The following is a 6,682-nucleotide window of genomic DNA, read 5'->3' on the forward strand; positions in this document are numbered from 1 at the left end:
ACAATATATTTCATTCTTAGCTTATAGAGGTTTCTATTTCTAGGCGCCATCATGATTATCATGTGTGGAGGAATGACAAATTCTGGTTTCAAAATAAAACAGTGTGTATCATCAAACCAAACTTTATAACCCTTATCACAAACTTGTGAGTTGCTCAGCAAGTTTTATTTAAATCATTGAACATAATAAACATTGTTAAATGAGACATTGCCATTTGTTAGTATACTCTTTCCAACAATTTTCCCCCCATTTTCATCACTTCCAAATACAAATGCTCCTTCATCGTTCTCTTCATAATTCACCAATGACCTATTGCCCCAGGTCATGTGCCTAGAACATTTGTTTTCCATGTACCAAATTTAATTCAAATATGTGGACTGTTCCTGCACATTAAAAAGAAAAAAATGATTAGTCGTGGAAAGAATCACAAGCCAAAGAGGCTTATACTCCCTTAGTTACAATGATAACAGGCTTTCTAGGATCAACATTTTCATAAACAATCTCACATGAATCCTCACTATCATAACCATTTTCAACATTGCCATCTTTGTTCAAGACATCATTCAAACATTCTTGAATGATTGATTCTTCTCTCTCTAAGAGAATCTTTGGAGTCTCATCATTTGTTATCCACAAGAAACCTCTGGATTCATTACCAAATATTAATAAAAATTTCCCATCCCCATTCAAATTTCCAGAAAACCTTAACTTTGTTGGTTTTGCTTTTGGTTCCCTTCTCAAGACTGATTGATAAGATTTTTCAGAAATTTTCTGACTTAATGTTTCAGTTTTTTGTGGATTGGCATAACTTTTCTTGACCATACTTTTCTCTTTCACCTCTTTAACTTTCTTAACTTTTGATTCATCAACCACGTTTTCTTTGTTAAGACAGGCATTGTATCTTTTCTTGTTGTTGGCAAAGTCTAACCCAAACATAATTTAATCAGGAACTTCAAGAGATTGTGACTTGTTCTTGTGCCAGCATGAGTCTATATGATGTCCATTGACATTATCCCTTGCATCAGATTTTGCAAAAAGACTTCAAATCTTCATATTGTTTATTGTTCATGAACATTTCACTAGGTCCGGGAAGGTCTATTCATATTGTTTTGCTATGAGTAAGACACTTATCAAGATCAACTTGAATTGGGGCATAGATATCAATATTTTCATTCTTTTGATTCATACTCCTATCCTAAACATCACTACTTGAGGTTGTGTGTATTTGACACTACTCTTAGCATACACCAAGTAGAACTTGGTCTATCTCTTTTGGAAAAATAAATATCAAACAACTCATGGTTGGAATACAAAGGGTAAATAGGATGAAAATATTGAGCATACATTGATATTTCATCAGACTTCTTGTTCTTAGATGATTCACCTGATTTCTTTTTCATTCAATTTGAAGAATGTGAATTTTTATTTCTCACTTTTGACCCCTTTCTCATTAAATTCTTAAAAATTTTCATGGAACTCTTGCAACTGCAGAAACTATAACCGTGGGTGCTTTCATTGCTTGAAACACTTTTAGCAATCTCACTTGATTTAACTTCACTGCTTTTATCTTTCAACTCTTGTTGATTTGATGATTCAGATTTAGTTTCAATGAATTCTGTTTCAGAAACATCAGATTCTCCTTCATTGTTTACTATGACATTGTCATAATTCTTGATGAACTCTTTCTTGTCATCAAAAGTTGATTTGAATTGTCTCAGATATACTTCTCTTTTCTCTTTGTCTGTGAGATCCGAGACCTAGTGCAGAAGGGTGTCGAATGGTGAATAAACAAGCTTGGATACTGGATCAATCATACAACATGTATTGACTCTTGAAAGATCTAATGGACGGATGTGGAGAGTTCGATTCAATTAACAATCAATAATAGGATGAACAAATGTAATTGAAACACAAATAGATAGATGTAGTAGTATGATTTCATTAAATGAATATAATGCTTAAAGATGATCAGGCAATACTTCTACTACACGTCGGTGTCGGGGAACGAAACTAAGAAACTACAGAGTGACGTCGGGAATCCAACTGGTACGAACTTCAAGGCTCATAGAATTATTAAGGTGTCGGGAACACATTACAAGGTATCAAAAGTGTGTGAAACGAGTTTGAATTGAATTGGATTGCCTCTGGACACCCTTATATATATATATATATATATATATATATAGAGAGAGAGAGAGAGAGAGCAAAGTTAAAAACAAGAAGTAAAACTATTCTAAGAAGTGTAAGAAGTGGTTTTTACCCTTAAAAAAATAACACACCAAACAAAAAACACACTAACAATATCCACCATCAGATGATCACATCCAACGCCTGATATTACTTCTCACACTTCTTACAAATAACTCACTTCTTATTCTAACCTCACCCTATATATATATATACACACACGCACGCGCGCGCACGCAACTCATTCTCTTTGATTTTGATTGTACCTCTTTCTTTATTTTAATTATCCAAAGTGTTCTATGTGTATATAACAAGAGAATTTAATAATGGTGTGATACGTATACAGATGTCAAAATTAAGTGTTGATGTCCCTGCAAATTGAAACGTGGGGCTCATGTCTTGCTTATCCATTTTGCCAGTATATACATATATATATATATATATATATATATATATATATATTAGTATGAAGGTTATAATAATTATTATATATGTATTACTTGTTATATTTATATATGTATATTTTTCTTTTCTTTATACATTTTCTATCACATATCTAGTATATATATATATATATATATATATATATTTGTTAAAGGTTGTGTTTTGGAAATTTCTAGATGAATGTGTGTGTATATATATATATATTTGTTAAAGGTTGTGTTTTGGAAATTTCTAGACGAATGTGTGTGTATATATCTAATAGTCCTTAAATTTAATAGATGTTAAAAATAAGGTGTAGTGAATGGCCATTCAATTGTTGTCTCAAATTTAGAATGCTTTTCAATAAACACAAATATGTTACAATAATGTGGTGATGTACTACAATAAAAAGTAACTTTAGTAATCTCGTGACATATCTATTTTATTTTAAACATATAACTATCTATATAGATATATGTGCGTGTAAACACGCGTGCGCACAAACACACACATATATACACACACATACTTGATTGACGTTAAATGCTCGTTTAAATATTAACTATACTTTGTTCTTATAAACGCTTGAATAATAATAGTTTGTCTATAAACGGGTTTATTTAATTTATAGTTAGTAACAAGCATATCTTATATTTAAAGCCATTTATATATATCAGGTGTTATAGTTTCACCATTCAACTTTTAAAAGTAGACACTTTCGAAACGAAATTTTTAGTGGTGTTACATCCTTCCTAGCTTTATTTAAATCACGTTCTCGAGATTTGCTATGCATAAATGTTTTTTTTACAATACTAATGATCATAGCTAGGGGCAATGTTGGCTGAGATCATATGTGTCCACGGTTCCTGAGGGTCTATAGTTTGGTTTATTTATTATATTTATATTTTTGGAATTAAATTTTATTTAAGTTAAGAAAGTTAATCATTTACTTAGAGTTTGATGATTAAAAAGTTTTACAAATAAATGAGATGTTATAACCCGTTTAAAAATCATGGGTTTGGTGAGACCCATGACCCGCTTATTATTTTTTACTACAAAATTGTTTCTTAATATAAATAATATTTTTTTCTTAAAAAAATTGGATATTAATTTTTAGTATATCCCTATTTTATAGAATTTTCATATCAAATATCTGGTGAGATTATTTTTTAATATAATGAGATGTCATAACCCGTTTAAGGTTATCTTGGTTTGGTGAGACCTATACCCGTGAATTTGGGTGAAATGCATGAGAAGTCTTCATTTACAAATAAGCCAATCTGGTGGCTTATGAGAATGTAAGAATCAACGAGAGAGCATTTAAATGTTTCGTTTATATATATATTTAAGATTAAAATTCTTAGTTCTATATTTTTTCTTTTCTTTTCCTTTTTTTCTTTCATTTTCCTTTTTTTTTTGCATTTAACATTTATCGTAATTTATTTACATCCTCATATGTTGTTTTACATTATTCGTTTATAATATTTATATATTTTTTTGAATTTTAATTTTATTTATTGTAAGAAAGTTAAAAATATACCTAGGATTTGATGATAAAAGGGTTTTATAAATAAATAAGATATTATACTGGTTTAAAACCTATCTGGATTTAGTGAGACCAATGACCCGCATACTTTTTTTTAAAATAAAATTATTTATTAATTATAAATAATATTTTTTTAGATAAACATGTATTAATTTTTAGTATATCCCTATTTTATAGGATTTTCATATCAAATATTTGTTAAGATTAATTTTTAACATAATGAGATCTTATAACCTGTTTAAGGTCTATTTGGATTTGGTGGGACCTTTACCCATGAATTCGAGTCCAATATGGCACTCTGTCATATTACTTGTATTTTTTGGATGTGTGAATGCATTTAACCGGGTGAACCCCTTTACCCAAAAAAAAACCTTCATTTAAGAATAAAATAATCTAGTGTAACATCCCAAAATTTCTAAAATAATATTAATTGTATTATTTAATATTGGTGGGAAAGTTACTCGGGTTAGTGGGGAAATAATAAAATAAAGTAGGAGTTATTATGAGTCGGGTTAGTGTTGGGTTAAATGGATATGGGTTATGGACTTGGGTGATGAAGGAAAGAAGGAAAGACCTTGGGGTTAAGCCCATGAACCATAAATATATAAACCTTATTCACCCATTTAATCCATTCATTTCCATTCCATTCCATACACCACCAAAAACACACACTTAAGCTCTCTCTCTAGTTTCTCTCTTTTCTCTAGCCGAACAAATATAGAAGAAGAGCCGATCCCTACCCGAGGTAATGATAGTAGTATGAACTCAAACCCGTGAGATTTAGCCACGAAACGACGAGCCGACACCTTTAACCTTTAAAGTCACGAGATCCTGGTGGAATCGGGTATGATCCGAACCTATGATGAGCTTAGGGCTCACCCTAGCTCAGCTATGGATCGAACGGGACGAAAAACGGTGAAAACGGTGGTGAAACAAGCGAGATCTCGCTTTTCCGGCGAGATCCCGTTATTCCGGCAAAGGCGGCGCCAAAAAGTGTGTACGAGGTAAGGGGAATATCAGAGAATATTTCTGACATTCTCTGACCTAACCCTAATTCGTTAACGGGGAGTTCACGAACAAAGGGTGATTCGTCAAAGCGATTCGTTAATGGGAGCTTAACGAACTAGCCTTAGTTCGTGTCCCAGCTCGCTATGGAAAAGATAACGAACTAGCCCCAATTCGTTATAGCTTTTCGTTAAAAAGGAGATAACGAATTAGAAGGTCCAATTCGTTACATGGACTGATTCATTATATTGACTGATTCGTCAAAGGACTAGTTCGTTATAAGGTCCAATTCGTGATAAGGACCAGTTCGTTAGAGGGTCCAATTCGTTACAAGGACCAGTTTGTTATGATTAGTCAATTCGTTAAAGTACTGAGTAACGAACTGAAAGTTTAATAGAATGACAGAACAGTCCTTGGACTTAGAAAGAATGAGATAATTATATAATAGCCCTTGGACTTTGATAATTTATGAAAGATGCCTTTAAAGGTTAACGAGTAACGATTAACTAACCGGGTAAAGATTCAATGAAGTAAAACCGACTTAGACGCATATGACTAATTAAGTATCAATGAGAATGACTAGAGCGGTATTTAATACTGCAATTATTAAACAGTTAATCGTGCACAGCTCAAGAAGGAATAACCATAAACGGAAGAAGTAACCGATTTCAGGTGGGTTTCTAGCCCCATTTCCTTGTTATGTTTTCGGGGCTGTGTGCATACTCGATGTGAATTGTGAATACACTTTCCTTAAGACTTTAGTGTATGCTATAGATGTTATACGAAGTAGAAATTATATAATGCTTGTCGGTGCGTGAACGATCTTCGGATAATGCAAGTATCGTCAAGGATAGTAATTTTCTAGTGGTTATTAGTGGGTATAAATGTTATGTGACTTGCTTATTATGTAAATAATGAACTGATAGGAAGTGTGTTATAAACAAGTAGAAGTAGAGTGTGATAGAGGTGGATACGGTTATAGTAAGAGTGTTAGTGGTATAACGAGAGTATGTGGTAGAATAAGTGTATGTGTGCCTTCGTTATTAAAGTGGCATAACGTGAGTGCGTGATGGAGTAAGTCTATGTGTGCCTTCGTTACTAAGTGGCATGACGATAGTATGTGGGAGCGTAAGCCTCGACGTGCCATCGTTATTAAAGTGACAATACGTAAGTATGCGGGAGGGCAAGCCTCAATGTGCTTCCGTAATCAAGTCGCTAAGCTGTAAGAGTAAATAAGAGGTTAACTGGTAAGGTGAGCGGGTTAGATAGTGGACTATGTGTCTTCGAATACGTATATAATACACGTAGTGGTTGTATGGTAAGTTGCTTGATTAACTAGAACTCACTCAGCATAGCTGACTTTTAGTATACACGCAGATGAGTAGATTAAAGAGCTAGCACGAGGATGGCACATGGCATGGATAGAACAACTGGCATATGAAGATGGGAGAAATGATATTTTAAATATAATGTTTTGTATTATGGTATCAAAGAAAAGATTTAATGTTTTGTAACGAATGA

The sequence above is a fragment of the Bidens hawaiensis genome, unplaced genomic scaffold, assembly GCF_021521415.1.
Source record: "Bidens hawaiensis isolate Kalapana, Puna unplaced genomic scaffold, B.hawaiensis_p1.1 tig00026590_1, whole genome shotgun sequence".
NCBI classification, from domain to species: Eukaryota; Viridiplantae; Streptophyta; class Magnoliopsida; order Asterales; family Asteraceae; genus Bidens; species Bidens hawaiensis.